The sequence below is a fragment of the Gorilla gorilla genome, chromosome 12, assembly GCF_029281585.2.
Source record: "Gorilla gorilla gorilla isolate KB3781 chromosome 12, NHGRI_mGorGor1-v2.1_pri, whole genome shotgun sequence".
Classification (NCBI taxonomy): domain Eukaryota; kingdom Metazoa; phylum Chordata; class Mammalia; order Primates; family Hominidae; genus Gorilla; species Gorilla gorilla.
Window position 1 is genome coordinate 110,071,346 of NC_073236.2, and position 19,414 is coordinate 110,090,759.

General features: G+C 42.4%; 1 protein-coding gene and 1 long non-coding RNA gene across 2 annotated transcripts in view; both read left to right on the top strand.

Annotated features, from left to right (window-relative positions):
- Positions 1–19,414, top strand: part of ALK (ALK receptor tyrosine kinase) — a 738,088-nt gene that overhangs the window by 87,061 nt on the left and 631,613 nt on the right. The gene's annotated exons all lie outside the window — the stretch shown is intronic.
- Positions 48–945, top strand: LOC134756807 (uncharacterized). Its single transcript, XR_010130013.1, has 2 exons — positions 48–248; positions 600–945. It is a non-coding gene; the product is annotated as an uncharacterized lncRNA (long non-coding RNA).

A 19,414-nucleotide genomic window follows, 5' to 3' on the forward strand; every position in this document is an offset into this window, starting at 1 on the left:
GAACTAAGCTTTGTCTTTACCCATTTATTCTTTCATTTCAGTTGCTTGAAGTTCTAGGAATCCACATTTTGGAACTGTGGAAAGAACTAGAGTCTTGCAGTGGGGTTGTCTATCTCTTTATCTCTCCAAGCATTTGTAGGATATGTACCTATTTGCCAGATACCACGTTAAATGCAGGAGGCAATACAAAGATGTACAAGATATTGCCCCTTCCCTCAAGGCACACTGAATACTCTGCCTGTCACATAGTAAGTGACTTAAAAGAAAGAGATAGATTTCTGGGTTTGTCTTTGTTTGTTTTAGGATATATGAGACATATATGTCAAGGAGGCGGTATAACGTAGCAGTTAAGAATAAAAGCTATAGATTTAGACAGCTTTGCACTGTAATCTCAGATTTGCTAAGTAGACTAGCTTTGTCTTGAGCAAATAATTTGGCTTCTCTAAACCTGAGTTTCCTGCCCTATGAATTGTGTTAATGCTGCCTATCTTGGAGCATGACTGTAAGGATTAAATGAGCTGATGTGTGTAAAGTGCTCAGCACTATGAGTAGTGTGTAGTAAATTCACAATTATTATTATATCATTATCATTATTACAGAGCGACACAACACCAAGTCATAATATATCTCACAGAAGAGACACCAAGAGCCACAGAAATCCAGAGAAGGGAGCACTCAGCAAAGGCTTTGTGGGGAATGACCCTGGACCATTTAAGGATAAGAGAATTTTCTATTGGCAGAGATAAAGAAAAGGTCATTCCAGAGAACGCAGAAGAAGGGACACAAACAAAGGAGGGAAGCAAGAGAGAATGTGCCAAGGGCTGGGAATGGCGAGACAACCATTTTGTCATGAACAAAAAGCTTGTGTTGTGATCTACTTAATGTATTCATCCTGACTCTGAAATTTCCATAAAGATACCTTGCCATGTCTCCCTGTGTAGAAAATTGCCGCAATTATCCTAATGCTTTGCTGGTCTGAATTGGAAGGCAGTTATGTGAAATCTTGAAGATGATGAGATTTGTTTCCTGGAATTCTCAGCCACTCATTCTTCTACCAGTTTTCTCTCTCACTGGGTCCTCCCCTCTGCCAGTCATCCGGCATCTCTAGGTACTTAAAAAACTTATTCATCTTTCTTATTATATAAATAATATTTGTTTATTGAAGGGAGATTAGAACACGCAAGAAAATCTATCTCCTGTGACCCCCATGGAATTTGACCCAGCCATCTCCTCAAAAACACATTCTTAGAAAAGAAACAGATAAACTAATTTGCACTAAGGTGGAAATGGTTTTCAATGGGACCAATTTAAGAGCCCTTTGCAGACTACCAGGCCTAGAACTTCAGAATATATAAATAATTATCAGTGTAACTTTAGGCATCAGAAAGCATATAGGGAAGTCATTTTGGGTGGTAAAAGTGATGCCAGTATCTACTTAAAACATTAAAGTATATTATACATAAGCTGTTGGGTTGTGCCTTTTAAATAACTTTTAAACATTTTTATTCAAAAATAATTTAAATAATTTATATACCATGAAAAACACTTATCTTTTGTATCCAGTAGGATGAGTTTTGACAACTGCATGCACCTGCATAACCCTCTTCCCTATTGAGATATATAATATTTCTATCATCACAGAAAGATTCCTCATGCCCCTTCCCAGTAATCTCCTCTACAGAGGCAAACACTGTTATTCATTTTTCACCCACAGGTTCCTTTTGTCTGTTCTAGAACTTCATATATGTGAAATGGCACAGATGTACTTTTGCATGTCTGGCTTCTTTCACTTATCATAATATCTGAAAGATTCATACACATTGTTGACTCGATCAGTGGTTTGTTCCTTTTTATTTATAGTATTCTATTGTATGGTTATTCCATTAGTTTGTGCATTCTCCTGTTGATGGACATCTGGATTATTTCCAGTTTGTAGCTATTATGAATAGAGTTGCTATAAACATTTTTATACAAATCTTTTATCTTTCTATCATTAGTTTTTAACAATTTGATTATGATGTGCCCTGGTAGAGCCATCATTGTATTTATCATGAATGGGTTTCATTGAGCTTCTTAGATCTGTAGATTTGTATTTTTCATCAAATTTGGGGAAAATAATCAACACTATTTTCAAAAATAATTTTTCTGACCCAACTTTTTGTCTCACTTTTATTTAGGCCAATTACATGTATGCTACACTGCTTAATATTTTTCCATAGATCACTGTGGCTCTGCTCCTTTTTTTCCTTTTTAACATTTTTCTGCTCTTTAGTTTTGATAGTTCCTATGACTGCTCTTCAAGTTCACTAATCTTTTCTTCTGCAGTGTCCTCTGTTGTTAAGCCCATCCAGTGAACTTTTCATTTTAGATACTGTATTTCTCTGTTCTAGAATTGCAGATGGATTCTTTTTAAAATTTTTTTGCTTACCATTTCTCCATTGTAATTGTTTCTTTGTTTCTTTATTAAATTCATATTTTCCCTTAAATATATGAACACTTACAATACCTATTTTAAAGTCATTTAAATGAATGCTAATCAATTCTTCTCATTTCTGATTTGTTTCTATTGACTGGCTTTTCTTCTGGAAATGAGTCACATTTTCTTTCTTCTTTGCCTATCTGGTAATTTTTGATTGTATGCTAGACATTATTGGTGTTACATTATTGACTGCCTTGGTTGTATTGTCTTCCTTAATAAATAGTTGAATTTTGTTCTGGCAGGCAATTTACTTGTGAATCAGTTTAGTCCTTTTGAAGCTTGATTTTAAGCTTTTAAAGAGATGATCTAAAGTAGTCTTTAACCTAGGGCTAGTTTAGGTCTACTCCTCAGCATGGACTTTCTGGGGCTTCTATGAATTTATCGAGGATTCTCCACAGTCTTGTGCCATCTCCAGTAGATTGGGGTACAATATCTTGCAGTTATGGGAGCAATTATCTTTGGTAATTTTTCTTTCTCTAGTAGATATTTTCCTGGCTCTGTGAAGTCTTATACTGCACATGTGCAGCACAGTGTTCAGCCAAAGACTCAAGGGAATACCTATGCACATTTGTAGATCTCGTTGTTTGCACTGCTCCCTTCCTTCTGGCACCATATCCTACAAATTCCAGGCACCTCAGTAGCTCCAAATCCCAATATCTCTCCCCTGGCCTCAGCGAGACCATGTTTTGGCCTTCTTTTGTGATGTCACTCTCCAACAAGTGCCTCCAGATAGAAAATGAGGTCAATTCCATGCCTTACCTTATCTGTTTCCCTACAGAAAATTATCTGTATAATTCCGGATAGGCTAAGTTATACTGTGAAACATACAACTCTCAAAATATCAGTGGTTTAAAACAACAGAGGACAACTTCTAGTTCATAATACCTCTCTATCAAAAGTTGAGGGGGGATGTCTGTGTTCACAGTGGGATCAGGGATTACATTCCTTTACTGCCTGCTGTCCAGTGTTTGAAAACAGTTATTTAATATGAATATTTTTTAGTTTCCAAAATGTTTGCACTAGGACACGTAGCTCTGTACCAGTTATTTTATCTTGACCGAAGTGAAAGAACACATAAAGTAATGCTGTCAGTTCATTTTGCATATGGAGGAACTGTAGCATTGACCATGGATTACCTAAGAGCTCCATATTAAGCTGGAATAACAGTGACATTTTTCAGCTCCTGGTTTCTCCAACCAACCATGTAATCTCTAGTAGAAAGTAAATGGATTTTGGAGCTAAATTGATATTCATGAAAACCAAAGCATGTTTCACAAGGAGGTAACAGATGAGGGGTCTAAGCTCTGATTTGCTGCAGTAGCCATTAGTGAAGTTCTTCCTTATTCTGGCTTAAGGTGATATTAACACTTACTTATACTTAGCAGGGCAAACTCTCTTCTAGTTGGATGGGGCCACAAAATTAGCTCTGGCTAGGGAGTTGTGAGCAGAAGTGGTATATGTCAATTCTGAGTGAACACTTATTGCTGACACGAGCATTCCAGTCTCTATTTTTTTCATGGTGACTAGCAATGTTCAAAATGGTGACTTGGTCAGCCTGGGTCTCTGAGTGACTAATGTTAGGAGACAGCCCCTCTCTACTTTCATTGGCCGGGTAGTATGAGCAAGAGGTAGTTCTCTGTTATGTCCAACCACTGCAATTTTTGAGGTTTGTATATTTTCATAATGTAATTTAGCCTAACCTGAGTGATACAGATAACTTTGATAAAATTTGCTATTTTGATTGTCTAGGTTGGTTCCCCAGAAGCAGACCCTGAAATGAGAATTAGTATACAAGGGACTTATTAAAAGAAGTGCTCCCTGGGAACATTGCTAAGGAAGTGCAGGAAGCAGGATGGGGAAGGGAAGAAGCTAAGTTATGGAATGATCTCAGGCAAAACCCCCTCATTTGTCATGCTGCAGCATGATCTACAGGGGAGCTATGGAATGGAAGTTGTGCCTCGGTGATGTCTCAACTCAAGGCAAGTGAGTTGGACTATATTAGTCCATTTTCACACTGCCGATAAAGACATACCCAAGACTGGGTAATTTGTAAAGAAAAAGAGGTTTAATGGACTCACAGTTCCACATGGCTGGGGAGGCCTCACAATCATAGCGGAAGGTGAGGCTGTCTTACATGGAGGCAGACAAGAAAAAATGAGAGCCAGGCAAAGGGGGTTTCCCCCTATAAAACCATCAGATCTTGTGAGACTTATTGACTACCATGAGAACAATATGTGGGATACCGCCCACGTGATTCAATTATGTCCCATCAGATCCCTCCCATAACTCATGGGAATTATGCGAGCTACCATTCAAGATGAGATTTGAGTGGGGACACAGGCAAACCATATCATGGACTTTCTTATATCCACATACAGTCTGGGTTGGGGAGGGGAGAGTGGTGCATGGGGAATCTGTAGAAGGAGATACACGAACATCTAGATGAAGCACCAGCATGGTATACTACTGTGATCCCAGGGGAGAAAGAAAACACTCCATACCTTCATTTTCAGTTCTGTACAATGGGAAGACACATCGTTTCTTGTCTCTTGTAAGAATGGCATGGAAGAAATGCACGGCAATGTTATTCGAGGGTAGAAATGCTGGTGGTTTCAGTACTCTCAGATGGAAATACCTTTCCCCCCTTATGTCATTAGGTCTTAATTGTCAATATATCTCTGTAATATGGCCACTGAATTTTACCCCAAAACGTTTACATTCTCTGCTACTTTGTCAGTCTCTAAATCAGCTTAGAACGAAAAAAAGAGCATCAAAATTTGCCTTCAACTCTTGCTACTTATTATTTGCTGGCTGCTAGCAGGATACTCGGCCTCTTGCTGCACAAAAAGACATGGGTCAAAATTGCTTGTTTCTTTGTCACCACTTGATTTACCCACTCACCAGCCCAGCCTGAATGACTGCTGCCTTTTTATTTGGCTTAGATTGCAAGGCTCTGCGAGCTTGTCTAATGGGGCAGTTTTCTTTACCATGAGCTCTGAATGAGTTACACTGCCTTTGTGCTCTTTTGAAAGGTAAAGCAAATGGAATTTTGCCTGCCATGATTTGAAGTGAAGGTGTGTGATTCTTTTGCTGCAATTGATGGTACCATTAGTGCTGAAGGCAGATCAGGAAACTCTGGTCTTTCTGTGTTTTGGTGTGACTAATGTGGAAAGACTTCTCAGGTCACCACAGTAAAGTGGTTTGGGACCAACTGCCAATTAGGGGAGTACAGAATCATACCCCTCATTTTCTTTTCCTCCTATTTTTGTGATCTCCCCTCTCTATACTCACACCCTTTTTGCTTGTTGCCATTTCTAGACAAAGTATTTCCTGTTGCAATCTCAGTTTTTCATCTTGATTTTTAAGCTGATAAAATGTCTATTATATTGGCATTATAGCTGATGTCTAAGCAAACTTCACTAAGAACTTTGAAAAATCTTTACTGCTCACTCCCACCCTATTTACTTTCCACATACTGACATTGTCCTAATTGTTTAGAGTTGATACTTCCCCTAGAATTTTCTGCCTCCAGCTCTGTCAACTCATATACCAAAATAACGTGTCAAATCAGTTGAGAAAATTGATGAGACTGGTTACTGCTACTTGGCATTGTGTCAAGCCCACAAAACCTGGCAAAATCAGCTGAATTTTTCACTTTTTTTATAATTGGGCGAGTACCATGTAGACAATAAACATGCTGTGTGATTAGAGCTCTCAGGCAGAAAGAAGCAGTCTCATATTTTCCCCAAACATCATTGGCTGAGAAGTTAGTGGTTTTGACCTTACCAGATGTGTGGCCTTGCTGGTCATATTAATTTAACTAACATTTTAGAGTCCCATACTGCTGACTTATGTCTTAGGATGAGTTTAATAATATTTTATATACCTTTGCAGTTTACAAAGTGCTTTCGTATACCCCATTTTTTCTGCCCAACCATGTGTCCTATTGATTTTGCAGGATTAAACTGTGCTCCCTGGCTTGAGATAATGAGGGCTGGGTTGGGCTGAGGAGTGCAGTTGATATTGGTAATGTCAAAGTCTATAAGAGATCTCGAGTAATCATGTAATTAAGCTTCCAAGGACAATGGCATCAAAACTGTCTAGAGCTGGATGTGGTGAGATATGTTTGTAATTTTTCAAGAAAGGAGATGCTGCATGCTTGAGATGCTTTCAAGGAGATACAGGGTAGACCTGGGCTCCAATCCTGAATCTACCACCTATGAATGGTGTCACCTTGAGTAAATTCTACATCTCTGAGCCTCAGTTTCCTCATTTGTAAAATGGGAGCTAAAATGCCTGGAACATGCAATATAGTCAAGATGAAATGAAACAATGCCTGTGAAGCATGTGCCCAGTGCCTGGCACCTGGTAAGTGCTCCATAAAAGGCAGTGATTATTCTGGGCACTGAAGGATTCTTGCTATTGGATTTCTTCCTAATGTTTGCTTCCATCTTTTTTAGAAAGCTCAGGATATGGAAAATAAACGAATGCTTCAACCCAACTAGTGAAAATTCACACTGTAGAACATGAGAGATGATCGTGTCCAAAGATGGACCTGAAAACAGGCAGATTTCTTATTTTGTTCAGTGTCTTACAGGTTCAGGGCCAAGCCCAGAGGCTGCTGCCCGGAGGCTGCTGCATTATTGATGTGGACTTGCTCCTTGCACAGGTGCCTTGAGGGGTGGTGGAGGAAAATAGAGACACAGGGATGCAGAGCAGGGATGCCTTTTCATCATTCTTTCAGTCTGATACCTGGAGAGATTCCAACAGAGGAGAGGAGAAGAAGGGCCTGATGTTCACTTTCCTTCCAGGCATGAGGGCTCTATGTGGCCGGAGTCCGGAGGTCTTGTCCCCTGACAGCCCTCTCTGTATTCTGTAGTGTGACTCCACTTCCCTACTTCAAGTGCTCTCTGGGCTGTGCACCCACCCACACTGAGCTCTCTTTCTTCCCATGCCCCTGCCTCTGTTGAAAGCCCTCTCCCTACTTCTCTTTGCCCTGTCAATCCCTACACATACTTTAGAGCCCAGCTCAACTGCCGCCTTCTCAGGAAGCAAGCTTCTCCTGATTTCCCAACTACCTCCAGTTTCTTTACATGCTCTCATGGTGAAGTGAAAATTGATCATTTATTTCTATTCTTACTTGATTCATGCCCACTAGACTTTGAGACCCATGAAGATGGGCAGTGCCTCACTCAGAGCCTGGCACATGGTAGGTGTTCCCTAAGTATTTGTAGGCTGGATGGATAAATGGGTGGATGGATGAGTATTCAGAAGCAGGTACAATGGTCTGTGGTTTGCCCAATGTGCTGAAGAAGCAAGGGCTTTAGCTTCACTATTGCCTCGAAGTAGCTATGTTCAGAAGCTTTAGATCTCTGGGCGAAATACCCACATACATAGTGAGAAGAGGCATGACAGAAATGTAGGGCATTTGTGTAGCCCTAGTGTGCACATGCACTCACTCTCATATGCACCCTACATATCCCTCTTCCCCCAAAGATAACAAATTTTGGGCTTCTTGGTTGTTGTGCATTGGTTTGCCCCTTTGAAAGATCTACCCCTTCCTCTTCACTTCACCTCAGTTCCCTAGTTCTGACACATCAGGCTCTGCCTCTGCTTCTCTGCTCATGAGACCTCCTGCCGGCGACCTATGTGATGGGACCCCACACCCAGCTTTTGGAAACTGCCACCTGCTTGCTCCATATATCTGCTTTCTGGGTTCTCCACCCTCTGCTTTTCTTCTCATTAGTCCAAAGTCATGTGGAATTGGTGTCTGGACATCCTGAATTTCAACCCAGTTTCTCCATGATGTTGAGATGCCCTTTATTACTGTTTCTTGTTTGTCCATTTCCACGAGATGACAATGCATATAGGGAACCTCATCTCCCAGTGTCATGGTGAAGACTCACCCTTACTCAAGATTCCTTTCCTGTTGCTAGAGGTTCTTCATAAATCGTATTCAGTATACTGAGATCTTTGAATGATAAGACCATACCCAGTTGGAGAACATTGTGAAATCCCTACTTTTCTAACATTTTCAGAATTAAGTATGCAGTGAAAATGGTTCGCCTATTCAGGAGATATTGGCCATTAACCCAGACAGATGCTCACAAATAATGTCTTGCACTCACTGTATAATAATGAGTGCTATTAAATATGAATGACCTCATTTGTCCTCCTGGCATGTGTGTCCCATAGAGAGTGACACATATGTATATCGTCATTTAGCATCTGGAGAAACTATAGCCTAGACAGGTTAAGTGATTTCTATCAACTCCCAAGGCTAACTATTAGGTGTTGAACCTTAAGAAGGCATTGCACTGGCCAGACTTGAGTTGTAAAAGTTGTAAATTATAGTGATGATAGAATAAGAAGCCAAAATATATACACTGATGTGGATCAACAGAGTTGGAGCTAGGTCAGGAGGGGACAGAGCATACACAGTAAAAACAGGAGAGGAGCTGATCAGGAACTAAGAATTTAGCGTATAGAGGAGTCATTGTGCCTCAGGGCATAAAGAGAGAAGCTCTAAAGCATGCTTCTCAAAGTGTAATATATATCCAGAACTCCTAGGAATCTAATGAAAACCCAGATTCTGATTTGGGAGGTCAGAGATAAGTCCTGGAACTCTACATTTCTTCTTCTTCTTCTTTTTTATTTCTTTAGAGTTAGGGTCTCACTCTGTTGCCCAGGCTAGTGTGCAGTGGCACAATCATGGCTCACTGCAGCCTTGTACTCCTGGGCTCAAGTGATCCTCCCACCTCAGCCTCCCAAGTAGCTGGGACTATAGGCACATGCCACCATGCTTGGCTAAGTTTTTTTTTGTTTTTATTTTTGTTTTTTTTAAACTTTTTTAGAGACAGGGTCTTGCTGTGTTTTCCAGGCTGGTCTTCAACTCCTGACCTTAAGCAATCCTCCTCCCTCAGTCTCCTGAGTCACTGGGATTACAGGTACGAGCTACCATACCCAATGTATTCTGCATTTCTAACAAGTTTCCATGTGATGCCGGTGCTATTGGCACTGGATCACTGTGAATAGCAAGGGTCTTAGCCCTGGATGGGATTAAAGAAGACCTTGCGTCAATAGGGCTCCTCTTACCTGAAGTCTCTTTTGAAAGCTCCATATCTACTTTCTCAGTAGGGTCTTCCTACATTCTAGGGCTGGAAAGGTGATGGTGGTCAGTGGGGAGTACTAGGCTATGCCCAGGTCCTGGAAATTGACCAGTGATTTTTCTCCTAGATTACGTTAGCAACAACCCTACTTTTTGAAGATTGGGAATAATTTTTCCCCTGCAATGATTAATTCAATTGGAAGGGAAAAGAACTCTTTGCCATTGGTCTCTTTGTGAAGGACAAAACATGTATTTGTTCACAGAGTTGAAATAAATAATAGAAAACAAGTTTTCCTGAAAGTATTTACAGCCAAGAGCCTCACTAAAACATCCACTACACAAACACTCTGTCTTCAGCAAGCCAGAGCCAAGTCAACGTTAAACTTCTCGGCAGCCAGTGGCTCCATGCCACTTCAGTTTGCCAAGGGAGTGATGAAGGATGCCCAGATTGGAGAGCAAAACCTTGCAGAGAGACAGCAAATTATGGCATCAACTTAATGGAAATCTCAAATGTTCACCCAGAGGCTGACAGCTTCTGTGCTCCCATCAGCCCATAGGGTTTGCTGTGTAGCTACTAAAAAGAGAAATCAAAGTCCAGTAGGGAGAGAGCTTCACAAGTTAGGGCCATGCAGGCTGAGAAATAGATACATACATCCATAGCTTGGGGCACTGTGCTTCAGAGAATCAGAGACAGTCTTGCCCTGGTGACCTTGGATTTTTCTAACAGCAGAACTCAATAGTATTAGGATAGGTTCACTGTTCACCAAGAATTAATCTGATGAATAATTTACCCCCCTTAGGTGAAAATGTTCTTAGTAGTGGACCCACCTCATTCATACAAATGCAGACCTATAGTCTGATTCTAAATAATTGGTCCCCTGAACATAGCCTGTGATAAGCCTAAAGTATACACAAACTTGCTTGGTAATAGTCTTGGGCACCATGCAGTAGGACTGAGAGTAAGGGAAGTCTCATTCTTTGCTCTTACAAACAACCACCTTGAGACTGCATCTCATCCAACTCCCCAGCCTTGAAAGAGACACTGCAATCTACAAACTCAGGCCTAGAAGGCACAAAGAATATGGTTAAACTGCATCAGTTTAACCATCTTCTTCTTTCTTTCTTTTTTTTTTTTTTATTATACTTTAAGTTTTAGGGTACATGAGCACAACGTGCAGGTTAGTTACATATGTATACATGTGCCATGTTGGTGTGCTGCACCCATTAACTCGTCATTTAACATTAGGTATATCTCCTAATGCTATCCCTCCCCCCTCCCCCCGCCCCTCAATAGGCCCCGGTGTGTGATGTTCCCCTTCCTGTGTCCATGTGTTCTTATTGTTCAATTCCCACCTATGAGTGAGAACATGCGGTGTTTGGTTTTCTGTCCTTGCGATAGTTTGCTGAGAATGATGGTTTCCAGCTTCATCCATGCCCCTACAAAGGACATGAACTCATCATTTTTTATGGCTGCATAGTATTCCATGGTGTATATGTGCCACATTTTTTAATCCAGTCTATCATTGTTGGACATTTGGCTTGGTTCCAAGTCTTTGCTATTGTGAATAGTGCCACAATAAACATACGTGTGCATGTGTCTTTATAGCAGCATGATTTATAATCCCTTGGGTATATACCCAGTAATGGGATGGCTGGGTCAAATGGTATTTCTAGTTCTAGATCCCTGAGGAATTGCCACACTGTCTTCCACAATGGTTGAACTAGTTTACAGTCCCACCAACAGTGTAAAAGTGTTCCTATTTCTCCACATCCTCTCCAGCACCTGTTGTTTCCTGACACTTTTTAATGATCGCCATTCTAACAGGTGTGAGATGGTATCTCATTGTGGTTTTGATTTGCATTTCTTTGATGGTCAGTGATGATGAGCATTTTTTCATGTGTCTTTTGGCTGCATAAATGTCTTCTTTTGAGAAGTGTCTGTTCATATCCTTCACCCACTTTTTGATGGGGTTGTTTTCTTGTAAATTTGTTTGAGTTCATTGTAGATTCTGGATATTAGCCCTCTGTCAGATGAGTAGATGCAAAAATACTCTCCCATTCTGTAGGTTGCCTGTTCACTCTGATGGTAGTTTCTTTTGCTGTGCAGAAGCTCTTTAGTTTAGTTAGATCCCATTTGTCAATTTTGGCTTTTGTTGCCATTGCTTTTGGTGTTTTAGACATGAAGTCCTTGCCCATGCCTATGTCCTGAATGGTATTGCCTAGGTTTTCTTCTAGGGTTTTTATGGATTTAGGTCTAACATTTAAGTCTTTAATCCATCTTGAATTAATTTTTGTATAAGGTGTAAGGAAGGGATCCAGTTTCAGCTTTCTACATATGGCTAGCCAGTTTTCCCAGCACTATTTATTAAACAGGGAATCATTTCCCCATTTCTTGTTTTTGTCAGGTTTGTCAAAGATCAGATACTTGTAGATGCGTGGTATTATTTCTGAGGGCTCTGTTCTGTTCCATTGATCTGTATCTCTGTTTTGGTACCAGTACCATGCTGTTTTGGTTACTGTAGCTTTGTAGTATAGTTTGAAGTCAGGTAGCGTGATGCCTCCAGCTTTCTTCTTTTGGCTTAGGATTGACTTGGCAATGCGGGCTCTTTTTTGGTTCCATATGAACTTTAAAGTAGTTTTTTCCAATTCTGTGAAGAAAGTCATTGGTAGCTTGATGGGGATGGCATTGAATCTATAAATTACCTTGGGCAGTATGGCCATTTTCACGATATTGATTCTTCCTACCCATAAGCGTGGAATGTTCCATCTTCATCTTTCATTCGAAGTCTCCTTGCAAAGCCAGTAGTAGTCTTGGGCTGTGGAATCAGTTTCTTAGTAGGAGTAGCAAATCACCTCACATAGGGTTTGAGCCTACCGATTAATACCCTGACACTGCCTTTGCCAACAAAGCTAACTAAACAGATTGAACTAAGTAGGATAAATACTAATCAGAAAACAGCATCTCTAATATGTAAAATCTGCAAAGAGTTCATCATTTGGTAGAAGCTCAAGCAGAGAAGACCTGTGGATTTAGAGGACATCACATCATGACAGTGAGCCACAGGAAGCAAGTGTTGTTGGAAATGTCTGACCTCTTTGAAGGTCAACTGGGTTTTGCATTAGACAGTGGGCCACAAATTAGGGATCTTGAGCAAATTCCTTAGTCTCTCTGGACCTTGATTTCTCATCTATAAAATAATCTTAAAGGCCTTCACTTCCAGCTCTGATATTCTAATTTTTCTGGGCTTGGAAAGCCATGCTCCCAGAGCTGCCTCTGATCTGCGTGCTGTTCTGAGACCATTGCTTGATGTCTTTAAGCTCTCTTTTCCCTCTAGCAATAGTTACCCATCAAATGTCTTATGATCATTGGTTGAAAGCTACCGGATTGAGACCGATTTCTCCGTTAGTCTCTAACACTTGGATTTGGGTTCATATATGTGGAAATCAATCTCCTGTAAGGGTACAGCAGCTGAAGGCAAACCTTTCTGAAATGCTGCACTATTAACATGCCCCTTTAATGGGTTTAAAGTTTGACATCTGACTAATACCGACATGGCATATGCCTGGAGAATTACAGCCATGAGCTTGGGTAAAAACATTTTGAGTGCCCCTCCAATTTTTGTTCCTTATGGCAAATAAACCACATGATGCTCTCTTTTTAGTACTCAGTCAATGCCTGGGGGCCCCAAGGAGGGGTGGAAGATAGCTGAGGAAAGGGAGATCTGATTTATTGCTCTGATTAATCATGGAGGGCAGGCAGGCATTGCTCTGATGTTGGACTTTCTCCTGGGAAGTGTAAGAACATTATTCTCCTCATTCCTTGCACACCAAAAACATTTGCTGGTGCTTCAAGCACAGAAAGTGTTGCATAAACATTTTAATATTGCATGAGGCTTGTATAAGACTGACTGAGTATGTGAATGCTAAACCCTGACACATAAAGAGACAGAGAGAGAGAGACTGGTAAAGACCTAAGATTGTCTTTTTTTTTTTTTTTTTTTTAATCAACTGGTGATGCTGTCTGTAGTAACTCAGAATATTTTGATGATTCTCATTGGAGAATTTTGTCATTGTGATATATCAAAGCCCATGATAGATCAAGCCCAAACACCACAAACTGCAGACATATTTCCTATTTTTGCTTGATTTTTCACACACAAAAAAGTCATAAAATCACAGGCGCGCTCTGTCTTTCTTTTTCTGTAATAGTTTGGGTTTTGCTGTTGGATTTCTACTACCCCATATGGAGAGGCTGGCTTTAAGGAGATTTCAGAACTCAGGTCTATGTGTCCTTCCTACAGAATAGCAGGCCATGGCAGAGATGCTAGGGGGTGGGGAGGGGCACTGCAGGGAAGGACAGTTGCAGGTGGGCACCTGTCACCTGAAAGAGCCCCAGGAGAGCAGTTGTGTAGGGAAAACTTAACTTGTTTGGTTTAGCATTCAGAGAGTCACAAGACCATGTCATGGGTTACCAGGCACTGTCAGTCATGCTACCAGAGCCTCTAGAACATCTTTCCATAGTCACTCTGTTCTAACCCTTCCCACCTAAACATCCAATTGCCCTTTTTGTTGTTTTGATTCTAACTTCTCAGTATTTCTCAGATGCTTCATCTGATGCTTTCTTCATCTCAATCCCAGTCCAAGTTCAGACTATCTCTGCCTGGACCACTGCACTGGCCTCTTTGTTTCTTTTACCTTCATCTGTCCAATCTTTGGTACACAACGATTTAAAAAAAAAAACACAAAATGATCTTTTCAAGACAAAAACTTAATTCTATCACAGTCATGCATAAAATCACTCAATGATTTTCTCTAGGATTCCTTTAGAAGTCATCATCCTTAATCTGGGGTATGAAGCCCTCCAGATCTGCCTCCAACCTACTCTCCAGCTTCACCTGCCAGTATTCCCTGCCTTGCATGCTATGGCCTAACCCTGTTGTCTTTCTTTCTGTTCCTTGAACATACCAAGGTCTCTCATTCCTCTGGCTCTTTACATACACTGTGATATATATTTACTGCTCGGCCTCTCCTCCTTGATTGTAAATTGATTAGGACATGGACCAAACCATACTCATCTTGCTTGTTGTTATGGCCCAGGACCTAACAGGGAATCTGACCACATAATAGGCACTTAATACATATATGATGAATTAATGGATGGACAGATGAAGAGATAAAGCAGATGTATTAAGATGTATTAGTCTATTTTCATGCTGTTGATAAAGACATACCTGAGACTAGGCAATTTACAAAACAAAGAAGTTTAATGGACGTAAAGTTCCACATGGCTGGGGAGACCTCACAATCATGGTGGAAGGCAAGAAGGAGAAAGTCACTTCTTACATGGATGGCAGCAGGCAAAGAAAGAGAACTTGTGCGGGGGAACTCCTCTTTATAAAACCATCAGATCTCATGAGGCTTACTCACTATCATGAGAACAGCACAGGAAAGACTTGCTCCCATGATTCAGTTACCTCCCACCAGGTCCTTCCCACAACACGTGGAAATTCAAAATGACATTTGGTGGGAACATAGCCAAACCATATAATTCCACCTCTGGCCCCTCCCAAATCTCATGTTCTCACATTTCAAAACAGTCATGCATTCCCAACCATCCCCCAAAATCTTAATCCATTTCAGCATTAACTCAAAAGTCCACAGTTCAACATCTCATCTGAGACAAGGCAAGTCCCTTCTGCCTACGAGCCTGTAAAATCAAAAGCAAGTTAGTTACTTCCTAGATACAATGGGGGTACAAGCATTGGGTAAATACAGCCATTCCAAATGGAAGAAATTGACCAAAACAAAGGGGCTACAGGCCCCGTGCAAGTTTGAAATCCAGCCAGGCAATCAAATCTTAAATCTCCAAAATGATCTCCCTTGACTCCATGTCTCACATCCAGGTCACACCTGCAAGAGGTGGGCTCCCACAGCCTTGGACAGCTCTGCTTCAGTGGCTTTGCAGGGTACAGGCCCCCTCCCAGCTGCCTTCACTAGCTGGCATTGAGTGTCTGTGGCTTTTCCAGGCACATGGTGCAAGCTGTCAGTGGATTTACCATTCTGGGGCCTGGAGGACAGTGGCCATCTTCTCACAGCTCCACTAGGTGGTGCCCCAGTAGGGATTCTGTGTGGGGGCTCCAACCCCACATTTCTCTTCTGCTCTGCCCTAGCAGAGGTTCTCCATGAGGCACCTTCCCCTGCAGCAAACTTCTGCCTGGACATCCAGGCATTTCCATGCATCTTCTGAAATCTAGGCAGAGGTTCCCAAACTTCAATTCTTGACTTCTGTGTACCTGCAGGCTCAACACTACATGGAAGCTGCTAAGGTTTGGGGCTTCCACCCTCTGAAGTCATGGCCCGAGCTGTACCTTGGCTCCTGTTAGTCATGACTGGAGTGGCTGAGATGCAGGGCACCAAGTCCCTAGACTGCACACAGCATGGGACCCTGGGCCCAGCCCCCCAAACCGTGTTTTCCTCCTAGGCCTCTGGGCCTGTGATGGGGGGAGGAGGGGCTGCTGTGAAGACCTCTGACATGCCCTGGAGACATTTTCCCCATTGTCTTGGGGATTAATATGCAACTCCTTGTTACTTATGCAAATTTCTACAGCTGGCTTGAATTTCCCCTCAGAAAATGGGATTTTCTTTTCTATCACATTGTCAGGCTGCAAATTTTCTGAACTTTTATGCTCTGCTTCCTTATGAAACTGAATGGTTTTTAACAGCATGAGAGTCACCTTTTGAATGCTCTGCTGCTTAGAAATTTCATCCACCAGATACCCTAAATCATGTCTCTCAAGGTCAAAGTTCCACAAATCTCTGGACCAGGGGCAAAATGCCACCAATCTCTTTGCTAAAACATAACAAGAGTCACCTTTGCTGCAGTTCCCAACAAGTTCCTCATCTCCATCTGAGACTCCCCTCAGCTGGATTTCATTGTCCATATCATTATCAGCATTTTGGTCAAAGCCATTCAACAAGTCTTTAGGGAGTTCCAAACTTTCCCACATTTTACTGTCTTATTCTGAGCCCCCCAAACTGTTCCAGCCTCTGCCTGTTACCCAGTTCCAAAGTCGCTTCCACATTTTTGTGTATCTTTTCAGCAGCACCCCACTCTACTGGTACCAATTTACTTTATTAGCCCATTTTCATGCTGCTGATAATGATATATCTGAGACTGGGCAATACACAAAATAAAGAAATTTGATGGACTTACAGTTCCACGTGGCTGGGGAGGCCTCACAATCATGGCAGAAGGCAAGCAGGAGCAAATCATGTCTTACATGGGTGGCAGCAGGCAAAAAAAGAGAATTTGTGCAAGGGAACTCATCTTTATAAAACTATCAGATCTCATGAGACTTATTCACTATCAGGAGAATAGCATGGGAAAGACTTGCCCCCATGATTCAGTTACCTCCCATGGGGTCCCTCCCATAACACGTGGAAATTCAAGATGAGGTTTGGGTGGGGACACAGTCAAACCATATCAGCAGAGAAGGGAGTCAATGTCTGGAACAGTATCTTTCTATTATATCTCCCTCCATGTAGAATCATTGAATTCGGAAATAAAAGCCAGAACTGAGAGAGTCCTTAGGGAGAATATAACCAACAGCCTCACTTGATAGGTGAGGAAACCAAGGCTGTGAGAAGTCCAGTGATTCGTTGCACATTACACAGTCAGCTAATGGGCAAGGACTATAATCCAGCTCTCCTAATGCCTATTGCAGTAACTCTTCTGGTTCCCTTGCTGCATCCCCAAGGAGTTCATATTTGTGACTTGTAGACCCTCAGGAGATGGAAGGAACCTTTTTGTCCATTTATAAGTGAGGAACCTCACTGAGGCTCAGAGAGGCCAAGGGCCTTGCTCCAGGTCAATTTTTACACACCACTCAAGTCCTAGAGAGCAGGGATGGGCATTAGCCACTGATCATAGCCACTGCTGGCTGAAATGAGGCAGCCCAGGAGCCAAAAACCATGTGACTTTGACTATACATGGAGCTACAGTGATGCTCCCTAAGTAAATGGGCAGAATTCAGACTTGGCCACATGAATTTCCCATTTCCTCTGTCCTCCTCCCACCTGAAAACTGGTTCTGCCTTTGTCTCCCCTCTGCCTAAGTACCCTGGGACTTTAGTTCTCTAGGCTGGTCCTGTAAACGGCCAGCAGGTGCTAGGTAGTGGTCTAAGACCAACCAGGTTGGGAGCCAAGGCCTTTCAATTTCAGATCTCCTCGTTAGGTAGGGGGCAGGGATGAGGCCTTGGATTATTCACCATTCAGTCCTTTGACTTCTCCCTCTGCTGAATCAGGTGGCATTGGGACTTGGGAGCTGATTTTACTGGATTATTGGAGAAATGTGCATAAAATCCTTTGGACTCTTTAGGGAAAAGGACAATAGAAGTTCCAGACATCTGTATTATCTCATTCTGCAGAAGAAGGCCTGATTTCAGGTTTAGAAGCTAAGCATACAGGGCCTGAGAGAGCTTCCTGAGGTCCCTTTCCTTTCTAATAGGTAGGAAGGAATGTCCAGACAATGTGTGCAATAGCCACCTCAGAGTGGCCCTTCAACCCCTGAATCCCCAGTCTGTGCTTATCTTCAGAAAGGCTACAGTGGGAAGGGCAGTTCAGACAAGATTGATTTTCCACTTAATCCTGGCTGGCAGGCAGGAGATTGAGTTTCCCTTATCTTCCCCCAGGCCTGAGGAATGGGAACAGCTGAGGGAGGCCAGGACAATTCAATTTGTGAACTGCGTTCCAGAGGTCTTCCTCTTAATGCCAGGAGGATGTCAGGAGCAGAGTGATCTGGAGCAATCGAGTGCCCCAGAACCCCTACAGATGCCCTTCATCAGGAGTAGGTGGCCAGGGCTGGGGATGGCACCAGCTTCCTTTTCACTCTCATTTGGGGGGATTGGTCTTGGACCTTTCAGGGCAGCAGGACTGAATTTCAGGGATTGTACCTTCTCACCAGAATATGAGAGCCTCTTGGCCCTCAAATTCAGGTGCTCTTCACTTCGATCTATGCAAGAGAAATTTATCAAAATTGGTGCTTGTCCCCTTCCCCGAGAAAGTCTTCCCAAGTGGTAGATCCTTGAGGGGAGGGGAGATGAGTGTGGGTTCAGAGAGGGCAGAGGAGAGTAAAACCAAGCTAGAGCCTGAGAGAGAAGCAGTCTCCCCCTAGTGACTCAGAGGGCCACCTCCCTAGAAACTGTAACACCAAGGGTAGGAGAAGATGGGTGGTTGGTGGGGAGAGCACCTGCCATTATTCTCATAACCTTCCTCTTCTTCTTCTGGCAACAGTGGGTGGGAAAACAGAAGGTGGGTTCCATGTGATGCCACCTTCCCCTAGTGCCACTGTGACACTTGATTTGGCAGTAGTCTCGATCCCCTCCTGTAGTGGAGGCTTCAGCCAGACACCCGCCCTCACTTGGGCAAGCTCCAGGTAGAATAAGCATGCTATCCACTAGCTCCTTCTTCTCCACACAGCATCACTCTGCTCTACCCCCAACCCCTGAGAACAACATGTATCCCCAAAACAAGTGTGCTGAGGTCAAAGGCTGCAGGCCTCTGAGAGTCAGGAACAGAAGGAGAAGGGGAAAGAGAATACTGTAGGAGCAGTGGCTCCAGCTCTCTGAGTCCCATTTGGCAAGTGCTGGGTTAGTTCTCCAACATCACATCACTTTTGTTCTTCTAAGAGGAAGATTAGTTAAGGGACTCAGGTCACAAAACCAGTCAGTGGCAAAGCCAGGGTCAGACCCAGCACTTCCAGGCTCCAAAGTCTATGTCTTGTAAGTGTACTAAGAAGACAAGAATCTCATGAATCTTCATCTTCTCTC